The sequence below is a fragment of the Populus nigra genome, chromosome 8 (genome assembly GCF_951802175.1).
Source record: "Populus nigra chromosome 8, ddPopNigr1.1, whole genome shotgun sequence".
NCBI classification, from domain to species: Eukaryota; Viridiplantae; Streptophyta; class Magnoliopsida; order Malpighiales; family Salicaceae; genus Populus; species Populus nigra.
In genome coordinates this window covers 2,842,845-2,867,137 of record NC_084859.1, presented here as the reverse complement: position 1 = coordinate 2,867,137, position 24,293 = coordinate 2,842,845, and the positions used below count along the sequence as shown (strand labels likewise).

The 24,293-nt window shown below is 34.2% G+C and overlaps 1 protein-coding gene and 1 pseudogene across 1 annotated transcript in view; one reads left to right on the top strand and one right to left on the bottom strand.

The window, feature by feature from the left end:
- Window positions 1–24,293, bottom strand: part of LOC133701741 (mediator of RNA polymerase II transcription subunit 15a) — a 124,324-nt gene that overhangs the window by 64,644 nt on the left and 35,387 nt on the right. The gene's annotated exons all lie outside the window — the stretch shown is intronic.
- Window positions 1,142–8,623, top strand: LOC133701525 (putative inactive cadmium/zinc-transporting ATPase HMA3; annotated as a pseudogene).

Below are 24,293 nucleotides of genomic sequence, written 5' to 3'. Positions count from 1 at the left end.
TAATCATAATATACAATTAATTTATCACCCTAAAGTCGGTATACCTCATTTTTATTATTACACATCTAATTCGACAGTCAGTACAATAGCGCCACTAACTCTATTCAAGCCAGCTAGTCCACTATATTTTCCTTGACATAAACATTCATAATTACACAAGCACAAGTATATTTATATAAAATACAATTTATTTAACTCTAACAAGTATTGTAAAAACAAAAGTTTGAGGTGTAAGACACCTACCTATTGCTTGAACTCGCGCAAAAGTCCCATGCTACTGAACAGATTCTGCAATCTCTCCTGTATCATTAAAGATACATATCAAATGTGGCTCCATCATAATTGAAAATTCCATTCTAAAATTCATTTAAATTTAAAATCGCATGACACATACTTTCGCATATTTATTTATTTATTTCCTTTCCTTTCATGACTTGTCTTTCCAGGCTGAATATCTTTAAACATGACCTAACAATTTTATTTTATTTTATTTTTGTCTACTCAACCCATCATGTACAGACTTAGTAACTTCACATCCTTACATTTATTCATACCATTGAAGCTAATTCATTTTCCTAATCAAACCAATTCTTGGCCGAATGACCTTATTTTTTATTTATTTATTTTCATGATGAGTTTTTCAATTCTTTTTCATAAGTTCACTTTACTTCATCTTAAGTAAATTTAACAACATATTTTTCATCATAATTCCATGCACGCCTTAATTTAACCTTTTTCTCCTCTTATATTATCCATTTGGACAACCTTAAAATTCCACAAAAATGAAATTTTCCTCACATTAATCTATTATTTCAAACATAACACAATTCATTTGGCATTCAACAAACCACAATCCCATAAAAATCCCCATAACATTAGGTCGAATAAACTCAAGTTCAAGATTTCCATTTTTTGGTTGAATTCCATATTATGATGAGAATTTGGATCCTTTTAAAATTCTTCCCATTGACACTCTACCAAATTTTCTTTATACACATAAATGCATCCATACCTAATTTACATAGAAAATGAATCAAAGTCTTATCTCCTTATTTCTTCTTCATTTGGCCGAATGCCTTTATTCATGGTGAGGGTTGATTCCCTTTTTAATTATTCCAGATAAACATTGTAACATCCCACAATGAAAGAAGAGTGTCCAGAGCCAGGGCATAGTAAGGCAGTTGGTACCTAACCTTACAAGACGCGTTTAAAACCCTGAGGGGGACCTGGGTGGAAGCCCGGGGAATGGGTGGACTGGGAGGCCCAAAGGGGACAATATCTTACAGGGTGAGTGTGCTGCGCTACTCTGAAAGACGTGTTTAAAATCCTGAGGGGGACCTGGGTGGAAGCCCGAGGAATGGGTGGACTGGGAGGCCCAAAGGGGACAGTATCTTACAAGGTGAGTGTGCTGCGCTACTCTGAAGGACGAGTTTTGGGGCCTGTGGGCTGCCAAGAACAAAACCGTGAGGCGTGGAAGCCGGGTTGGGCTGAGCCATAGCGGACAATATTCTGCAAGGGAGAGTGGGTCGGGCCTTACATATGGTATGAGAGCCGAGGACGGCTTGTTCTTAAGATGGGGGGATTGTAACATCCCACATCGAAAGAAGAGTGTCCAGAGCTAGGGCATAGTAAGGCAGTTGGTACCTAACCTTGCAAGACGCGTTTAAAACCCTGAGGGGGACCTGGGTGGAAGCCCGGGGAATGGGTGGACTGGGAGGCCCAAAGGGGATATTATCTTACAGGGTGAGTGTGTTGCGCTACTCTGAAAGACGCATTTAAAACCCTGAGGGGGACCTGGGTGGAAGCCTGGGGAATGGGTGGACTAGGAGGCCCAAAAGGGACAGTATCTTACAGGGTGAGTGTGCTGCGCTACTCTGAAGAAAGCGTTTTGGGGCTTGTGGGCTGCCAAGAACAAAACCGTGAGGCGTGGAAGCCGGGTTGGGCTGAGCCATAGCGAACAATATTCTGCAAAGGAGAGTGGGTCGGGCCTTACACATTTGCCCATTCATTTCATATCTATTATAACCTCATTCAACTCAAATTCCATAGCAATTAAAACAATTACGATCATCCTCTCATTTATATGTCTAGGCCGAATCTTTGCATTAAATGGAGGATACAATTTTCTTCAAGTTTTCTTTCAATTATTACTAGACCCAATCCTTTTTAATGCCTAAAAACATATATCCATTAAATCAACAAACTTAATGTCCTCAAAACTTCCCTAACACATTTTACAACACAATTAATCTATAACAAAAATAATAACAAGAACATATTTTACCATTACACCTTACATAAACCCAACACCCACACAATTCTAATTTCATCAAAACATGTAATTAAATCAAGCTTCCTAAATTTTTACTAAGACTAGCAATATATTCAAAAAGTAATAAGTCATCCACCTCTAATTATTTGTTTGAACCCAACGGTCAGAATGTAGATAATTGAGTTGTGTACAATATATCTCCAAATTAGAATGATCCAACGGTTTGATCTCCATAGATCTGAATAACACCGAACTGACCTGAAAATGGACGAGCTACTGTTCAACATGAACAACGCCTTTCCGGAGAGTGTATTTCCGACCTCCACCGTCCAGAATTAAGACAACATCTAGGCGCACCACATATCCAAAAATAAGCATGATCCAACGGTGGAAGAGAGAGAAATCGGCCAGCGACCAAAACTGCCCTGCAGGTGTATTTCCTTTTGTTTTCCAGGAAACTTCCGATGATGCTTTCTGTTAAACGTATTATGTGCCTTCAAATCCCTCCGGTCAGTTAGTAGAGGAGTTTGAGAAGAACAACATATCCAACAATCAACATGATCCAACGGTGGATTCCAAAGATATGGCTACCGGAGCATTATTGGTTCCTCTCAATTCTGCATCTCTCTCTAGCCGAATTCTCTATTGTCTCTCACACACTCTTTTTTTTTTGAACTGCTGGCCTTTTGCTGTTTTAAAGGCACACTTTCCCCTAATTACATTTATGTCCCTTATTTATATATTTATGTATTTTATTTTGTTTTTCATGTAAACTATCCGGTTTGTTTCTGCTTAAATCGCTAGTCTTTACCAAATTTCCATTGGGATAATATCTTTCACCAAGGTAGGAAAACATATTAATAGACTTCATGCAAAATTTCATCCCGATCCGACGATTGGATTGAGAGCTCTGCTTTCTAATGTAAAATTGGTCAGTTCATGACTTTTCCTCAACGATCCAAATTTTCTTGTTCAATCTTCACATAAAATAATATCAATTATCCTTCTAAACCTTTTAGGTCATTTTATTATTTTGGAATATATTCATTTTAAAATTTATGTCTTTATTTATTTATCGGGTATTATTATCGTTTCAAAGTAACCTCACTGATTTTTTAATTGATGCTTGCACCTTCAGTCCTGCCATTTTCATTGAATTATCCTTTATTATAATGTATTTTTTATTACCTCACTTATTTCTTAGAAACATTTTGTCATTTCTCTCATTATTTTATCCATCAAAACACGTTACCAGTTTCTCTGTCTTTATAATTTCTAAAACAAAATTCATTTTATGGAGGTCATCCCCTCCATTATATATCACTTTCATTCTTACGTTTACATGGCAGGTTATACATCCGCATATTTAAATCATAAATTTTCTAGGGTTTCACAATACGTGTCATGAAAGTCTAATAATTAAATAGAAAAAAATTTAACATTATCAAACTAAACTAAACAAAAAAAATTAATTAAAAAGAAAAAAAGCAAAAATAAAATTCCGGGTTCACTCGTCAAACCAGGTTAACCCATTAAACCCGGGATCCGTGTTATGAAAGTCTGATAACTAAATAAAAAAAATTAACATTAAAAAACTAAATTAAAAAAAATCATTAAAAGAAAAAAACACAAAGAAAAAAGAAAAAATAAACCTTAAAGGCATAAAAAATGAAAAAAAAACAAAAAAAACAAAAAACAATTGCTCAGCGTTTAACAGTGGACTGCACAGTGAAACACTGAGCAATTTTAGTATATGTTCTAATATATATATATATATATATATATATATATATATATATATATATATATATATATATATAAACGCATGTGCTTTTGACTTAATCATTTTTAATTCGTTTTTATTGGTTTAAGAGTTAACTTTTGTATCATGTAACAATATACTTTGTATTACATCAACATTGAAGGAAATTTAACATGCTAAAGTAAATTATAATTCATTATCCATAATAATTAATAATCCATGTTGTTACCCAATTTTTTATCCATGCTTCGGTAAATTTTCAGAAAAATCCAAAATTAGCAAAAAAACATTGAATACAAGTGTGTTTTAAAAAAGTAAAAAAAATATGACTTGGGACAAAGACCTGACTGAGAAAAAAACAAGTATAATCTAATTAAATAATAAAAAAATAATGATAGTTAATGGTACAATTTTAAAAAAAAAATCATGGGAACCTTCAAGAAAAAAGGTCACTGAAACAAAAAAAGACGAAGAAGCTAGGATCCTAATCAATCAAATTAAAAAAAAAGATTAAAAAAAAGCAAAACAATTAACTCAAGTCAACTTAAATGAGCATGTCAAATATACAAATCATATCATGAGACTGAGATAAGACAATAAAACTCAAATTAAAAAAAATCTAAAGTCTGATTCTAAACAAATCAAACATAAAGGGATGAAATTGAAAAATAAAAGAACAAAAAAAATCAGCAAATTAGAAAAGATTACGAAGCTTAATTCTAAAACAACTTAATGTTAAATGATGAAATGTAATAAATATTAAATTGAAAAAATTTCCAAAAAAAAACCCGAGCCAACTTAGACTAACCTGCCAAACTTATGGTCTATGTGATAGGACCAGGATAAAGAAATATAAAGGAGAGAAGAAAATAACGAAGCCCAATATAAAAAAAAAAACTTAACTCTTGAAGGATGTAAAACTGAAAAAAATTAATTACCAACAAGTCTAATATTGAAAGATGAAATTAGAAAAAAAAATTAATTTAAAAAAATTGCCAAAATAAATTCAATATAGAAAGATAAATAAAAAGAACTAAGATAACTCAGGCTATTTTCAAAATTAGCAAAAAATTATATAGAAAGAAAATAAATAAAAATAATAGAGTTCGATATCCAATTGAATAAATATTGAAGGATGAAACTGAAAAAACATGAGTTTAGAAAAAAAAAATTAAGCAAACCCAGGTGAACCTTAAGTTAATCTTTAAAACATGCAACCGTGAAATCCTAAACATGGATTCAATCAATAAGATCAATTTCCAATCAATTTAATGTCGACCGTGAATTAAAAAAAAACTTCAAAAAAAAAACAATCAAAGTGAAAAGGTAGTAATCAAAAGAATGATGGTCAAATTTGATAGGAAAACAAAATGAGGATGAAACTATATTTAAAAAAATCAATTTAAAAAATTATCTAAAATAAAACAAATAGAAATCAAAAGAATGAGAACTTAATTTTTAACTAATTTAATGTTGAAGAATAAAATCAGAGAAAAAATCAATTTAAAAAAAATTGCCAAAGTGAAAAAAAAAAACAATTAAAAGAATTAAGATCAAATTTGCTAGGAAAGAAAACCTAAGAAGGATAAATTGTAAAAAAAAAAGAAAAAAATTTAAGAAATTATTTAAAATAAAACAAATTGAAGTCAAAAGAATAAAGATCAAAATTGAAAGACAAAAAATTTATAGGGGGATAAAAATAAAAAAAGAATTTCAAATTTATAAATTACTTCAAATAAAATAAATAAATAATAAAAAGAATAGGAACCAAATATGAATAAATAAAATCAAAGAGATGCTTTAAAATTTTATAAGGCATGATTGAAAATAAAAAAGGATAGATAAAAAGAAAAAAAAGCCTATCAACACCAAACTAAAATATTGACTACACGCGTTGTTGCATCACAAAAAAGAAAACTAGGATAATTCAAATGCTTTAATGAAAGGTAGTGTTTGTTCACTTAACAGCCCTGCAAATAACACTAGAAAGGCATATAAGTCATCCACTTGCTAGCATGTGGATTTATACACCAATATTTTTTTTTAATAATATTTAATATTTATTTAAATATAAAAATATTTTAAACCAACTTTACATTAACTAAAAAAACATATTGAATTTATGAAAGGATGATAAAGCTTGTACGTAGATTAATTTTAGTGTGCTAGAAAAATTGAAAAGACTTAAAGCCTTGGATGTATGTTTTTTTTTGTTTAAATTTCAGGATGCAAAATCATTTTTGTCTAGCCTTCGGAATGAGGCTGGAAGTGGAAGGACAACGTGGCACTGCTGTTTCTTTTCCACCGCCATGGCAGTGGCAATCACGGTAGGAAAGAAGAAAATTTAGGGAAGATGAAGATGAAGTTTTCATGTGGCTTTTGGTCTTTTACAATGAAAAAAATGAGGGGAAACGGTTTATGGCGGAGCTACTGTGGCTGGTGTAATTGGTTCTAAGAGAAGCTACCTCGGTGGGAGTGTTGGCTGCCACTGGTATTGCTGTTGGCCAGGAGGAAGAAATGCTGTCGACAGTGATAGGGATAAGACTGTGAGAGAGATATATTTTTATTTTTGAGTTTTATGTTTTTGACAATAATGGAGTAAGGGATGATTTTTGTTGGTGAGAAATAGGTTGATGATGGTAATGAAGATAGCTTGGAATGGGTTAGGAGACGAAGGGTCAGGTGCTTTTTGTGTGAGTGGTGGCTGGGTTAGGAATAAAGGGTTGGTTTGTTTGTGTGGGAGAGAGGGTGTATTATTTAGGTATTTTTCTGTTATGTAATTTTTAGTGGCTCCCCTAGTCTGAGGTTATTTTTTTTTATGGCCTCCTCTCTTGGCCAGAATTTTTTAATATTTATAAGTAATTTTTTTGTCCTTTTCTTTTCTAATTACTTGTTCCACAAGCAATTTAAATTCACTTTAATCCTTTACTTTCTTCTTTTATGCCTTTGATCTTCTTCTTTTTTTTCATTTTCCCTTTTTGTTTTTTCCTATTTATTTTTGTATTTTGACTTTTTTTTTTTAAAAATAGCAACGCCAACTTCATGAGAAAAATTAATCAAAGATATTGAAATGAACATGTTAATAGTTGAACGCATTAAAAGAAATTTGTAAATTTTAAATTCTTTCGAAAAGACATTGAAAACGACAAAAATGCATCAAAAATATATTTTTAGGGTTTTTTGCTAATTTTTTTTTGCTATATCTAGATTTAAAAAAAAAGGTATTTTGAAAAGGGGATTAAAATTGAATTATGACAATTGTTATATTTTTACAACATTCATTGTATAAAGTCTTATAATGAACTTTAAAAAGTAAGTTTGTAAAGAAAAAAGAAAGTGTGAAAGCCTTCTCAGGTTAAGAGAGAAATCCACTAAGAAGTTTTGATATTAACAAAGTATGAGGTGGTTATCCTAGTAGATATTTCAAAACTCAAGTATTTTGAGAATCAAGGATTTTCCTTTTGTTTTAAAAAATTATGTTGTTATTGGGCCGCCAAATACATGTTGTGCGAAGAATATATAGGATTCTTCATGAAAGGTTTGTATTCGGGTGACATGCTCAGGTTGTAATTAGATGACCTAATTGTTGCGTGACAAATATCTAGGGTTTAACTAGAGAGTCATTTCCGGTTGCCAAACAAGTGGATTCCGTAGTGTGGGTTGTAACTATTAACTTAAATAGTGTCAATACTTCTCTCTGACACTCTATGAATTGTTTTTGAATGCATTTTGGCTTTGGTGGTAATTAATGGGTATTTATCACTTTCAGGTAATTAATGTCAGTGTTAGAACTACTGCTTTAGCTGAAGACTGGGTGGTGGCTAAAATGGCAAAGCTTGTGGAAGAAGCTCCAAACAGCAAGTCTAAAACTCTAAGATTCATAGACAAACTATACTCCAAGTTAGGCACACTGCAGTCCAATTACTCATCCAGTTTTATGGGCTTTCACTGAAGTAGAGTACCGAGAACGAGTATTTGGACAGCCCTTCACATCATTCGTTTAGAATGAATCGTCAGCTCCATTGCTAGACAATCCTACCTTTCATTTTGTGGGAAAGTTTTCATTTTAATTCATGTTCAGATTTGCAGCGGTGATATTCATGACGGCTGGCGTAGCAGTGATTCCTCGAGTTCTTAACCGTGATCACTGGTTTTACTTAGCACTGGTTGTTTTAGTCAGTGCATGTCCATGTGCTCTTATCCTGTCTACACCAGTTGCAACTTTTTGTGCACTTACAAGGGCAGCAACAGCTGGTCTTCTGATCAAAGGGGGGGTACTATCTTGAAACACAGATTAAGGCAATGGCTTTCGACAAAACCGGTACCATAACAAGAGATGAATTTGTTGTCACGGATTTCCAACATCACTGCGATGATATCAGCTTATACACATTGCTTTATTGGTGAAGACTAGGTCTATAATTCTTCAATTATGGCGACCTTTACTCTTCACTGGCAAGTAATGTTTATGCAAGTTTCTGGTATCAAGCATCGAGAGTAAATCAAATCATCCAATGGCAGCTGCGCTAGTCGATTATGGAAGGTGGCATTCAATAGAATCAAAGCCTAAGGATGTAGAGGAATTTCAAAATTTTCCTGGAGAAGGAAAAATTGAATTGAAATATATATATTGGTAACAGAAAGATTGCTAACAGAGCTTCCGGAACAGGTAAAAAGCCTTTATATCCTATTAAGAATAAACTATGATTCACTTTTCAAACACGCATGAATACATCTATGGAATAACTTTGGTTTTGAAAGTTTTTGGCAGTGCTATAAAATAACCATGATTCCTCTCGATTTGTAATCCCATATGTAAATCAATCGGTTCCTTTAAACTAACGATATATCATGTGTTATAATCTAATTTTTTAATTTTCTTTTAAAATAAATGAAAATAATAATAATTTGAGAATTTGATTAAAATAACACAAATAGGGAATTTGAGGACCAATAAAGATGAGATTATAAATTTAGAAGTTAATTTAATAAAAAATTAGAAGAATTGATAAGTTTAGAGATTTAAATAAGTTTTGAATTAGTTTAATTAATGAAATTTTGGGTTTAATGAAGAAATAACAAAGTTTGGGGCTGATTTAAGTTAATATTATAAGAAATTAAAGTTAAAAAACCAAAGAAAAATTAAGTAAATAAATGGTGATATCATTGAAAAGTTAATTGATTTTTCTAGAAATAATTTTGAAAGAATTAAAAATAAAATAGCCAATTAAAAACTAAATTAATTATATTGAAAACCGGTTTTGTAAATGACACGAAAGCTAATCCAGAGGCAAAATTAAAATAGCCATTTCAGGTGAAAACAGCGCCGTCTCAAAACTAACTATTCATCTCCTTCATTCCACCGATTCAGAGGAAACGGCAGCAGATCATGGTCCCGTCTCTATCCAGTATCTCTCTCCCACGATGTGACACTAACAGTCCAGTAATGGGGCATTCTCTTGCCCTATAAAGACCACAACACACAGAGACGAAGAGGCAGGGGGGAAGAAAAACAGAAAGAGAGAGAAGACAGAGAGACTTGTGACCTTCCTCCAACAAAAGGGAACTTCAACTTCCCCTCACCGTAGTTTGTTGATCCAACTAACCAAATACAAACCCAGAGAAACCAGGACGAACAGAGAAAAGCCACAAAGAAGGGGAGAACCACAAACAGATAATACAAAAAAACATAGACGAAAAATGAACAAACACAGATGATACAGAGAGAGACCAAGAGGAATAAGAACAGAGAGAGACAAAGGGAACAAGAGAAATTAAAAAAAAGAAAAGAGAAAACAAGCAGAGAAAAGCAAGAACAGAGGTGAACTGAACGAAAAACAGAAGTAGAGGGAAGAAAGTAACATTGGTTAGCCAGCCCTCCATCACCATCGTCTTCGTCTTTAAGTAGCAGCTCCAGGTAAGTCTTTCTTTCTCTTTCCCCCGCTTTGCAGCTTCAATTCTTAATAATAATTTATAATTGTAATAATAATATCAAACATGGATTGTGGATCATAAGGAATAGCTAACGAAAGGCCTTTTGTCATGATATATATATAAATAACAGTATGTAAGAAATGGTTACGGTGGTGAATCTAGAAGGTGACAGACCAGTAATAGTGGCTGTGGCAGTAAAGGTACGATGATGGGGGATTGTGAGGTATGTTGATGGCAGTGTAGCGCCGCACCATGTGGGAGCCTGTAGGCCTAAAATGATCTACAGGCTCCATGCAATAATTGCGACAACGATTGAGCATAACCTACAAGGATAAAATTGCAAGTTTTGCACCCATGATGGGGATTATTGGTGAAGCATATCAAATAATAAGCAAATTATCAATATCCTATAATCTAGAATAAATCGGTCATTTCTGCTTATAAAAGCATGTTACCGCTCAGGATATTCTATACGCAATACGTGACTTACCTGCAAGTCTATCAGCAGCCTCCTCGGCTGGTAGTAGTAGCTTAACTCTCTCTAGATAGTGCATAGCTTTCTTCTTCAACCCTGAGTCAGTGTCATAGAATATCATCATATTTCTGTACAAGTAGACTCATAATGAAACATACATCACAAGTAGAATTTATCTGACACAGACGAGTGAAAGAGCATATTCTTTCTTTCCCTGGCAAATTACAATGGCAACAGGAAGAATTGTAATCTAGATTGATTCAAAATCAAGAGTCAAAGATGTTAATTACCTCAATGTCTAGGATTCAAAGCTTTCCAGAATCCACACACCAATTCAAAGATCTAACAAACCATCTTCATTTGCATCCATAGTTCCAAAAGCTCTTTCCACTAAATAAACGAATTTCATGCAAAACTTCAACTATAGCAATCTGAAAATGGAAATATATAAAGTTAAGCATGAAAAATGTTTCCCAAGACTTCATTACAAGATAAAAAAAAATTAATGGCAACGCTCCACAAGAACAGGCAAGATGTCACAGAACCTGAAACACTAGATTTTGGTACTTCTTTCAGATTCAAATTGATCCAGGTAAAAAACCAAGGTTTGGATTGAAAAATAAAGCACTAATAATGGAAAGAACTTTATTATGAATGAAAAAAGTACATGTCAAAACACCCATACATGATCCAAGGACAGAGGATCGAACGGAACAATCTACAAATCCTCAATTGAACAACGAACAAAAAACAGATCAAGCTTTGATGGGCCCAGCACCATCCAAAGTGAATGTGCTCCTTACCTACCAATTTGGTAATATTATTGCCGCTCAAATCCAAGTCCTTCAAGCTGTTTAAAGATTCTTGATCTTTATAAAAATAATAGTTAATTAAATCACTACAACATAAAAATTATGTTTTTTGAAATTAAATTTAATAGAGAAAAGAGAAGTGCATAAAAAAAATAACCTTTTAAATCTATTAACCTCTTCAATCTATTATAATTTAAATATAGTGATTTAAGAGATGAAAACCCCTCCACAGATAATAAAATAATGTTACCAAAGTGATTATATCACAAGTCAAGGTGCTCTAAATTGCTCAATCTCAGTAGTTCATAACCACTTATATAAAAAAATAAATAAATTAAGACTTCATGTAAAGAATGAAAAAAATATTGAGATAATAATTTTTTTATTTTCTACATTTTATTTTTTATATCATAACATCAAAATAATACAAAAATATCAAAAAATATTAATTGGAAGTAAAGAAAAAAATAAAAAAAAGTTACTTTTTTAAAAGCATTTTTGAAAAGTAAAAAACAAGCATGTTTTAATAAGAAAATCCAACCTAACTTGAAATGAAAAAAAAATTATTATCACCCAATTTTTTTACAATATAAAAAGGTTACATCAATTTATTTCCTCTTTACAATATGAAAAAAAAATCAATAAGAGAAAAGAAAAGAAATTTAAAGAGGTAAAAAAATAAAATTGGAAATATCTTAAAAGAAAAAAAATTAAAGGGAAAGAAATTTGTTGTCAGTGTATTGGGCGTTGCTTAGCTGTGTGCTATTCATGGTGCTACTGTAAAAAATACTTTATTTAAAGATGTTGATGGTGCAAATACATTCTGTGTTTTTAACCCAATTCAAGTATTTTTACTTTTGAAAAAAACATTGATATACTTTAAATTATTATTTTTTTGATGTTTTTAAATTGTTTTGATGTGCTTGTATCAAAATGATTTTTTTAAAATAAAAAAAATATTATTTTATACATTTCCGATTAAAAATTACTTTGAAAAGCTACCACTACCATACTTCCAAACACTTTCTTAGCTTAACAGTTGAACCAGTTTTTTATAAAAAAATTTAATTATTATTTTTGATGCGAACCTCGTGATCACGTGGTCACGCAACCTACACGCAAAGACACCAATTCCTGGAAAGCCAAGTAAATCAGGTTTGATAGGAGTGTGACACAAAGATAACTTGTACCTAGGCACTAGCACTATTGGAAACAAAAACCCCCACCCAACGAATATTGATTTGCGAACGAGAAGTATAAGGATTACGCCACGAAGACAGTTGTTCTTCGATAAGTCGTTTTTCAGTTCATTAGAGAACCATGGAAAGGAGATTATCTCACCAACACACACACACAAAGTGCGGCAAACAAGAAGTTTTATTAATATGAATTGTCAAGCCTTACATGTTTGCTTATGCCCTTATTTATAGTGACTCCACACTAAAATAAACCCTAATGGACCCCTTATATGGACTTATATGATGTCCAGTTACAATTAAACCCAAATAATATAAATAAACCTTAAACTAAGAAGAAAATAATAGTAACAATAATAAATCCAAAATTAATATCCTAAATATGCTAGAACCAGATTTGTCACCATTAAGATGTCCCAAATAGATTAGGAAATCTGATATGAAAGTAGAATTTATTTTGAAGTCTTCTTTCCTTTTGGTAGCTAGGATGAATAAGTCCATTAAAGATCTTTGGAGAATTAGGATATTCCCAAATAAGCTGCCACATCCTTTTAGGAAAAGAATCCTAGCCAAATAGGAAGTCCACAAGTCAAAAGGAAGTAAATAACAAAATTCATACGGCCTCTATTGACCCATATTGAGATGTCTTTCCGAACTCCGATTGACCTGAAATTTTACTCCAAGGTAGAACACCATATTAGAAGACTCCACATACAATTTCAGCCTGATCCAACGGTCGGATTGAGAATTATGACTGTTGCCGTAAAACTGGATAGTTGCACTTTTTACGTCAAAATCCGAATTTGACCTTTCTTGGATCGTATTAATTTTTTAATTATTTTAGACTGTTTTGATGTATTGATATTAAAAATAATTTTTTTAAAATAAAAAATATATATTATTATAATATATTTTATAACTGAAAACAAGTTTGCTAAACTTACAAAAAGGTTCTTATTGTCTATAGACCATTTCAATGTTCGAACTTTACATAGGCCATGTGAAAACATGGTTGCGACCTGTAATTTTTTCTTTTCTTTTCAGTTTTTATAACGAGATACTTATATCCATGAGTGAATAAAATAACCAAAAAAGTTTAAAAAATCAACATAAAATTAATTGAAAAAACTAACCAATATAAATTTGAAAAAATCCGATTAGAAAGTTTTAAAAGATCTTAAATTGATTTTAGATTTAAAAGATAAAAAAAAATAAACCGAATGTAACCAAACAATTGATTTTTTAAAATAAAAAACTAAATTTTTTTTTTTAAAAAACCATGTCCATTGCATCAGAGTCTATCTAAAAAGATTAACTAAAAAACCCAAGGATGAAATTGGGTTTTTTAATAAAAAAAAATTGAATTGAATTAAACCGTAACATTTAATTTGAACGGACCAATCATTCTCATCCACGACTTTAAAGTTGACAATCGAACTCCAAAGTCTAGCTAGGGAAACCCCCGCCGGATGGCAAGCCAAACTGAGTTAGGTGATCATGAGATGCTGTCCTTAATCTAAACACTATCCAGAAGCAAAGATATTGGCCGCAAACTCTTTAAGGAAAAATTGTATTCGGAAAACGAGAAATGTACATAGAAAGATTCAACAGAAGTCCATACTTGTTAGAAACGGGGATTCTCTAACTCAAAGCTTAAGAAAACTCGTTGCATTAAATAAATACATGCCAAAAGAGAAGAGAATGATGGAAAATATTATAAAAATGCTTAGAGATATATATAGCATGCTTTACAAGTAACTAATAAGTTAAAAAATTTAAAATTGAGATGTTAATTTATCAATATGAATTGTTCAAAATGCTTAGAGACTAATAGTTTATTAGTTTGGATGTTTTTAGTAATGCTGAAATTATAGAGAATTGATCATTAAGTTGATTTTTTTATATGCGTAGAAATCAGATCATTATAAATTTAATAAACTATTTAAAGTGTTCCACTGGAAAGAAAATGGGTGTTGTGAATTTGAGTCTGTATTGTTCTCTGCTTTCTTTTTTGTTTTTTTCGCTTGTCCCTTTCTGAAAATTTGTGCTCAGTTTTTGCCTTCTACCTTCTGCTTAGTTTAGGGTATTAAATTTCTTTATTTCTTCAGAAGATGCCTTACTCTTTGTTGATTGCCTTTCTGTTTCCTAGATATATTCAGAAGTGAATTAGTTGCAAAACAGGGGAGTCTCTGTAAAAACATTACAATAGCATTTACTCTGAGTAAGAAAACTTTTATACATCATGCACTGTAATTGACAGAGAAAAGAAGAGAAATCCCTTTAATTTATGAAAATACAATGTGTTAACTTTGTTGATTCCCTAGCACCGACCACATCGCAGGCCATGCCTGATAATCCATTAATCATCTGATCTAGAAGGAAATGCAAATTACTATACTGAGAACTGCTAAGATCAGCCACAACAGGAAACAGATGAACATGCAAGAAGAATGCAGAGCTCAAAATTAACTCTCCTCTAGTTCGCAAATTTATGTCTCCTAGATCCTTTGCAGCAGTTGCACTAGCAAATTCATATCCTTTCACCTTGATTTTTTTCCTGCTCCTGGATTCCTCTGAAGTTGCCAGAGACTTGGCTTTCTCAGCTATCCAAGGACCAGTCACGGGGTCTTCCTGCCAAAGCATACTAATTGTACATAGGAAACCAGCTCTATTACTCACAGACACAATCTTCTGTGCAAAGAACATATGGTCCTTGGTGCATGCCTTTTCCACGAACTGGAATTCGATGTTGGGCTTTCCAAGATCGACGGTGAAGAAATATCAACAGCAATAAATTGATTCCAGGGAGAGTGGCCTCCAATATCTCCACCACTTACAAATGGGAAACATAGTATAACCCTCGCCTTAAGGACTGATATACTACCAATGGAAAAACAAAATAATAAGAGTATATTTTGACTGGTAAAAAAAACTTGTAAGAAAAAAAAAAGAGAATTTGTGCAAGAAATACACCTGTTTATTTTCGTTTGTTCGTTAACCATGTTATAACCAATTTCTTTTTAATTTATAATTTAAGAAAAAGTATGGAATATTTCTTGTAAGGATATATTATACATATATATATTTGGTTAGAAGATTCACACTTTTATTCACATGATTCTAAGTTCTACGATAGACATTTTAAGAGATAGCTAGCTTCAAACACCCCCAAGCCTTCCTTCCCAGGAGGAAAAAAAAAAAAGGCAAGCAAGAAAGAAAGAACTGATACTAGAAGATAGAAGATAAAGCTACATCGATCAACACCTATATTTTATGCGAGGAGTAGCTTCTTCTTCTTCACAAAGGATTACTCCAAAAATCTTGGCCGAATAGCTTGATTTTTTCCGAGCTTGAATTCCCAATTCCAGATCCTCAGCTCCCTTCATGTCCATCAGAGAGAAGGTGACTTCATCACCTTTTTTGAGAACCCTTTTTTTTAACGAACTCAATCCAGCCTGAAGACAGGATTGGTTTAAGGTGATCAACTCAGTTTTTCTTGTACAACATCGGAACCTCTGTTAGGTTGGTTGCCATTAATGTGCAACAACCATTGACAACTGCAGCAGCTGCAGCTGAAGTTGCACCAACCATGTGCACCCATCCAAGATGTCAAAGGTTGGCAGCCACCATTGTTGAAGAAGAGCTGGAGTTGGCAGCCACCTTTGTTGAAGAAGTGTTGGAGAAGGTTGCCATGAAATGCCTATAAAAGAGGCATATTTTGTGAGAGTTGTGAGAGTGAGGGAAAACGTGAAGTGAAGAGAAAGAGGAGCTGCTGCCATGGGCAGCAGCCCTGCTGCCATATGCAGCAGAGTGTGTGAGCTGGGAGTTGAGTGATCCTCCTCCATGTATTTATTGTATCCTTTCTCTATCCCTAAATAATATGGACTCTCTCCCGTGGATGTAGGCGATTTGCCGAACCACGTAAAATATTGTGTCACAGTGTGCTTAAGCCCTCCTTTAAGCAACTATCAGTACACCACCGGTCCGCGCATGGGGAGCCGTAATTCCCAACAATTGGTATCAGAGCTGATGGTTTAAGTGGTGTTTGATTTTTGCTCAAAAATGAAAGTTCTCAAAATGGTGTTTTGACCATACCACTGTGTAGAGGAGGCCGATACGAACCCACTGGTGAAAACGGCGTCAAAAACAGACGTCGGACATGCCCGCACGTGCCCCCACGCGCCGACGAGGTGGCAGTCTACAGTAAGCATGCAAAGGATGATGTCAGCATGCACAGCAGGCATGCCAGGGATGACATCAGCATGATGTAATTGTGATGTCAGTATGCACAGTTGGCATGCCATGTCAGCGACCAGTCATCTGCCATGTCATCACAACGGGACCCACCTGCCACGTCATCAGCCGCGAGCAGAGCCGAGATGAGCCGAGCCGTTTATGGAGCTGAGTCGAGCCGCGAGCCGCGGGATAAGATTTTGTGCAGCAGAGTCTACGTGCAACCGGATCTGAGATTGAATCTGGGCCGTTCATCAGGCCAGAATTGTTTTGATCAAATCTTAGCCGTCTGAAATGCGATTTGGACGATTTCAGACTTGTTTCTAGCTAATTTGATCGTTCCGGATGCAATGGTATGGTCCGAACGTTGAGATTTGAGACCGAAAGTGGCGATGGTGAATTAACAAAAGAGATTGCCCGATCAGGAGGCATTCGATGGTCTTCATGGTGGTCGATGGAGATGGAGAAGAAGAAATCACATATGTTTGCCCAATTACATGTGCTGAACTGCTAAGTGGGGAGAATTTTAATTGCCTTGAGGGAAGGCAAAATTGGGACACTCTAGACACCTGGTTATGTGGACAATTTGAGGTGAAGAGTGAAAATTGATGAAAACCAATCTTGACGAATCTAAGAACTGGTAGTCTCGCCAGATGTTGAGAAATCATGTATTAAACCAGTATATTCCAGATCACTTGTAAAGAAAAGCCACAACAAAGCTAGCAAATGGTTGTATATACGGAAAGGCAGTACAATGGATAGATATGGCCTGAGAAGTTCTGTCTAGGAGATTGGGTTTTAAGCGGGACCAGTGTGACCCCTCCAATCTTTCCTGGGAACTTGCTTAGTGGAAGGATTATCCATACGGTACTATTTTCGTATATATAGCAGTTTGTAATGAAACGGTTGAAGACTAGTAAGACGACGACACAAGGAAACAGTTGGGTTCTGTATGTTCAAGGATTTGATGAAGTGGTGATTTCTCCAATGAAGTTAGATTCGATGACTGTGATTTCTCGAGGGAGAATTGATGAAGACCTTGATAATGGAAGAGAAATACAGTAAGGGGATAAAGATTGGCACCCTATTTTGACTTTGACAGGTGTTGTGACAGGATGAGCTGCTGTCAAACATAAGCAAGGAATAGGGAGAAATCTGGAGAACAGAAATTGCACGAAGGCACACGGAGATTGTGCAGGAGTACCCGTAGGATCCAACGAGGTACTATAATGAGACAACAGGTGCAAGGAGAAGAAGTGTTCCCAGATAAAGCTCAGAGCAGAGACTGTTAAAGTTTGTATAACAGAAAGTCTCTTATGTTCTTGATGAAGACAACATGCGAAGACCTTTCCAATGCATGCAAGGATGGAAAGAGAGTTGTTGCAGAGGCACTTAATTGAGGGGGTGCAAATGCCTGTGATATAAGGCAACTGCCTATGATGAAAGGCGAAGACACCAAAGAGAGTTGGTGTAGGTGGAGCTGTCAAGCAGAAAGGCACAGAAGCTCCAAACATAGAAATCGAGGTGGAGGATTGCGAGGAGTATACTGCAAGTTTCTCTTTCTATGTGATTAGTGGCAGTTATCTCTCCCATAGTGCACATGGTGGTAGAGAATTCTGGAGCCACTTTGAAGCATCTCAGCTGAAGGAGGATGCGACCACCTATGAAAGGTGAAGACACCTTAAATGGAAGGTGTGTGAGGGCTATGATAGAAGCCCCAGTTCAGACCGCCTCATGACAACAGGCGAAGACACCTTAGAGAAGGTGTGAGGGCCATGAGAGGAGCCCCAGTTCAGATCGCCCAATGACAACGGGCGAAGACGCCTTAGAAAAGGTGTGAGGGCCGTGATATGAGTCCAGTTCAGAACGCCCTAGAGCCAATATGATGGCTAGATATGAGTGGATAGATGTATAGCCAATGAAGTGGCTATGATGAGTATGGAGACAAATGCAGGATTGACTTTCATGGATATTGCCCCTATGCTAAAGATCAATGAGCTAGAAGACATTTGCCTTAGACAATAAGTGTGTGACTTGTGGAGCATTAAGACGCGGCTGCTATGAAGGAGCAGAGGGCATGCGCAGGTTCCGGGAACGAGTTGACTCTTGTCAAGGTGGTGAGCTCGGTAATGGCATTGTAATACTCAGAGTATGAAGATAGATATGGATCAACCTTTAATGGGCTGCCCCCATGGTTAAAGGTGGAGAGCTACCTGGACTCTTACAACTAAGAGCGAGAGACTCACGGAGAAGTAAGGCGTGGTTCCTAGGGTGGAATAGAGGGCGGGCGCAACTCTTGGATGAGTAGACTCTTGGAAGAGTGGTGGGCTCGTGATCATATTGAGATACTCAAATAATAACTGTCGCACTTGGAAAAAGAAATTTCCGTTTAAGGGGGTGTTGTAAGCCTTGGTGTAAGGCTTGATGAATCATTCCGAACCGAGCATGGTTGATACGCTCGAAGGGGAATGTTTTCCCAGATACAAGCGTTAACACTCTTCAGATGTGAAGTGGCAGACCATCTGGTTGTAGTGATCCTTTTGTGTGAGAAAAGGTGTGCTTTGGTAACTCTGGTGATTAAAAAGTTTGGCGAGTACCTGTAAACTCAGCCACAGATGCTCTCAGAATGGTAAGTTTGGAAGAGCTGCAAGATGCAAGCCTGTGCTGAAGAAGCAAGAGGACAGTTGCCCCACATGAATGGCAAAAGGGGTGATTGTTAGGTTGGTTGCCATTAATGTGCAACAACCATTGACAATTGCAGCAGCTGCAGCTGGAGTTGCACCAACCATGTGCACCCATCCAAGATGTCAAAGGTTGGCAGCCACCATTGTTGAAGAAGAGCTGGAGTTGGCAGCCACCTTTGTTGAAGAAGTGCTGGAGAAGGTTGCCATGAAATGCCTATAAAAGAGGCATATTTTGTGAGAGTTGTGAGAGTGAGGGAAAACGTGAAGTGAAGAGAAAGAGGAGCTGCTGCCATGGGCAGCAGCCCTACTGCCATATGCAGCAGAGTGTGTGAGCTGGGAGTTGAGTGATCCTCCTCCATGTATTTATTGTATCCTTTCTCTATCCCTAAATAATATGGACTCTCTCCCGTGGATGTAGGCGATTTGTCGAACCACGTAAAATGTTGCGTCATAGTGTGCTTAAGCCCTCCTTTGAGCAACTATCAATATACCACCGGTCCGCGCATGAGGAGCCGGAATCCCCCAACAACCTCCACCTCTTGTCATGGATGTCAGTGTTAATACATTGAAGCCAAAACTAGAATACCAAGAGAGTTAATTAATTCATTAACTTTTCAGAATGTTCTCCCCTGCAGTCAGCAGAAAAGGTCTCTTATACATGGAAGGTTATTTTGCTACACAAGGAGTGTACATAGAAGGTTATTCTGCTATACAAGGAGTCTCCCTCATTCCCTAAAAACCAGCATCTATCTATGATAAGATAATTTTTCTCCTTCTAGGATTTGGAAAGCGTAGAGGCTTTCCATTGGAACTGCCATTCTATATATATATTTAATGTGAGTTTTTGAGAGTTTCTTTGCGAATAGCTTTTCTGGCATGTTGACAAATATGGGAGATTCTAACTATATATAAGATGGAAACTACTTTAGTCGCTGATAAAAAAATTATTCTATTTGTGTGTGTTGTTTTTATTATCGTTTGATCGAATAAAAAAATTATTTTAATTTAAATTTTTAGAAAATACAATTGCGTAAATGTCTTTTGAAATTAAATATTTTGATATACACTTGTTTCTTAATTTTTTTATTTTTTATTTTGATTCATCGTTTATGGTTTTTTCATTTATTAATACACATAATTCTCGATTTATTTGACTATATTTGTATATAAATTTTTTAATTTTCACTTAAATATTTTTTAAATAAAAAATATATTAAAGAAATCTATATATAATTTTTTTAATTAAACAAATTTAACTTGTGATGAAGATTTGATCAAATAACTAAGTCCATGTACTAGGATGAAGGGATTAATACCAAAAAAAAAAACAAAAATTGATGTGGACCCGCACCACTTTTATTATTCTTCACTTTCTTCACTTTTCTTGTGTTTCACGACTCGATAATTTAAAAGTTATCTATTTAAAACAATTTAATTTTTGTTAAATATTTTATTATATGGTTACAATATTTTTTTTCTTAAGAAAATAAAGTGATGTCATGTGTTAATAACATTTAAAGATTTCTTCCAATCAAATTATCAAATTTATTTTAATTAAAAAGTTTCCAATCAATAACAGCATTCCTAATAATTAAACCACAGTATTTCCACGAACCCATCTCGTGGAAAAAATGCATGATGGTTGGAAGAGGACGTCTCACGGCCTCTCCTCGAGGAAAAATGCATGATGGCAATGGTCTCAGGGACCAATGTGCAGATGGAAATGTTCTCAGGGACCCATCTCGTAGAAAAAACACATCCGAGTAAATAGAATTTTTTCTTTTTTTAGATGAACGTGACTTTCTTAAGCTACTTGTAGTATATAGAATTTTTTAAAATAAAAAAATAGAAATATAATACCATTGAAAGTTGCGTCATGTATTAATCTAAGGTCCATTGTCCATTAATTATAATCGGTGGTTGCAATATTCTAACACTTGAGATTTATTTTTCATGCATAAGCATTTAATTATTTTTTTTACAAACTAAATTGAAATTAAAGCATATTAATTATCCATTCTCAAGCTTACGGGGCAATGGTCTCATGGACCCATCTCGTACAAAAAATACTTGATAGCAATGGTCTCATGGATCCTCCCACCGGCCTATATCGTGGAAAAAATGCAGATAGTAATACATAGTCTTACAGAGCCATTTGGCACTGCAAATTCCTATCCATCTTACTTGTTGATTGGGTTCCATAAAAACAGGGGCGGAGCAAGAAGAAAAAAAATAAGGGGGCCAAATTAAAAAATATATTTTAAAAAGAGTAAAACTTTAATTATTTTACAAAGGGAGAGGCTGGGAAAAATTTCCTTGCAGGGGCCCGGGCCCCTGCCAGCCTCCCCCTTGTTCCGCCACTGTATAAAAATAGACTGACAAGTTTTTACAAAGAAAAAGAAGAAGACTTGTTGTCATGACAATGACAAGAAGTATTTTAAAAATAATATCAGTTGTGGTTCATTTTGTCAACGATATTATTTGATTTTGCCATCACCATCAAAATTAAGGCATGATTTTCCACACGTTATTTCCATAAAGAAAGTAGCAAGCCTTCCATATCCGTCATTGTCATGCAAAGTGAGCTGCCTAGCGTTAACCTTTGATTCATACTTTTCCTTAAAAAAAACCGACATGGGTTCAACTTTATAAGAAGGAATACAAGTTTTCGGTTAATTACTTTTTTGCAATTCAACATTGTGGTTTTAATCAACCTTATTAAATTTAATTCAAGCCTAACATTTTAATCTGGAATCTAACCCTATTTAGGTTTAGAAAAAACTAAGTGATAATTGATTCAATCAAGCCTAGTTGACCGGATAAATCAACCCTTAACCTAATCAACTCAGTCAAAAACTAGTTTTATTTTTTTTAATAACACGATTTTTATTTTTTCTAAAAACAATCATAAAATGATGCAATTTTTTATTAACACTAGTCAATAAACTAATTTGTTTGATCTATAACCTAAATCTTGATCCGAGTATTAATTAGGCCAATCTATGACCTAAACCCTCACCCTCATCCGGTAATTAAATCTAACCATGGTTAATAACTTTGGTTTCTTAAGAAAAATGTCATATATAAAACATCTATTCGCATTCAAATTGAAACATTCACAAATTGATATAATAGTTATTAATATTTATTTTTAATATATATAAAATGAAAGATTTTAATAATTGATTAATATTGTTAAACCATATATGTTTTTATAGTTTTTTTCTTTAATTTTATTTTTTAAGATTGAGTTTGCTTATCCCGATCTCATAATCCAAGTCGAAGACTTAACGGGCTAACTTGAGTTTTTTTTAATATATATATATATATATATATATATATATATATATATATATATATATATATATCAATATATATAGAAACTAATAAAGCACCGAATCAGAATCATCTAGATGTAACTACATAAATTTTTTATAAGTATTTTATATAGAAACTAATACCAAGTGCTTTCCAAACCAATGCATTTGAGTTTTTTACTTTGCTTTTATGTTTTAGAAAAATTACGCCTTTTAGTCAATGAAAATTTTTAATTTGAACAAAATAATTAAAATACCTTCCTATATAATATGTCAAAAACTCACAAACAACAGATCAATTCAATTGAAGCTTATGAAGAACTCCTAAATTGTTAGTGAGTTAGTCAATTCACCCCCCAGTTGTTAGTGAAGTATCTTTTTTTGTTTCTTGTATATGTCTTCGTCGTGGTCCAGTTACTTAGATCATAGCAATTTTAATAGAAGAATTACTGGCGCCTTTTAGGGTTCCTAGTGACCAGTTAGGATTTCTAGTGACCATAATGTTAGGTGGCGATTCCTGAACAAGACCATTCACCATCAAAGAATAGGATGCCAAAAATCCGTTTTTTTCATTAAACATATAAAATTTAAGGCCGTCACGATGTCAAGTGCGACAATAACAATGGTAAAAACCCAAAAAGAAGTAAAAGAAAATAAAGAAAAAAATTCATCAAGCATTTGAGTTTTTTACTTTGCTTTTATGTTTTAGAAAATTACGCTTTATAGTCAATGAAAATTTTTAATTTGAACAAAATAATTAAAATACCTTCCTATATAATATGTCAAAAACTCACAAACAGCAGATCGCACGAGTACTCTTTTCCCTTCTTTCCATTCCCTACTCTCTCTTCATCTCTTTTTTGTTTCAACCCTATATCAATTCAATTGAAGCTTATGAAGAACTCCTAAATTGTTAGTGAGTTAGTCTATTCACCCCCCAATTGTTAGTGAAGTATCGTTTTTTTGTTTCTTAGATCATAGCAATTTTAATAGAAGAATTACTGACGCCTTTTATAAGCATTCATTTTCACACCCCAGTTGCCACCCTGCTTTTCTTTCCATTCACGCACACAGATAGTGCATAAAAGCACTGCGACAATAGTTGACTCCCAGTCAATACGGTCAAGATAAGGTAATTGGCTGTCGTGTGAGTTTTATATGGCTTGTGTGGTTTGACTTTTAGCATTCTTTTAGATAAGGTAATTGGTTGTGTTTAAACCTTATCTCACACTGCAATATATACTCTACAGTATTGAAGTATGAAAACATTTAAACCGGAATAAAGAAAATAATTCATCAAACAATATGAGGGTTGTTTGGAAAAAGATTCTGGAAGACCACCAGTATGCATAAGGAAATCACCAGGAAATTACTGCATGGTTGTTTTTAAAAATCAAAATGGGACACAGCAAGTCAAGCATCCGCGTTCACGACAGTTTCCATTAGATATTCAATAATTTATATATTCTTTTTGGAGAAGTAACTCATTTTCACACCCTTGCTGTAGTTTTCTATTCATTTTCACACCCCAGTTGCCACCTGCTTTTCTTTCCATTCACGCACACAGATAGTGCATAAAAGCACTGCGACAATAGTTGACTCCCAGTC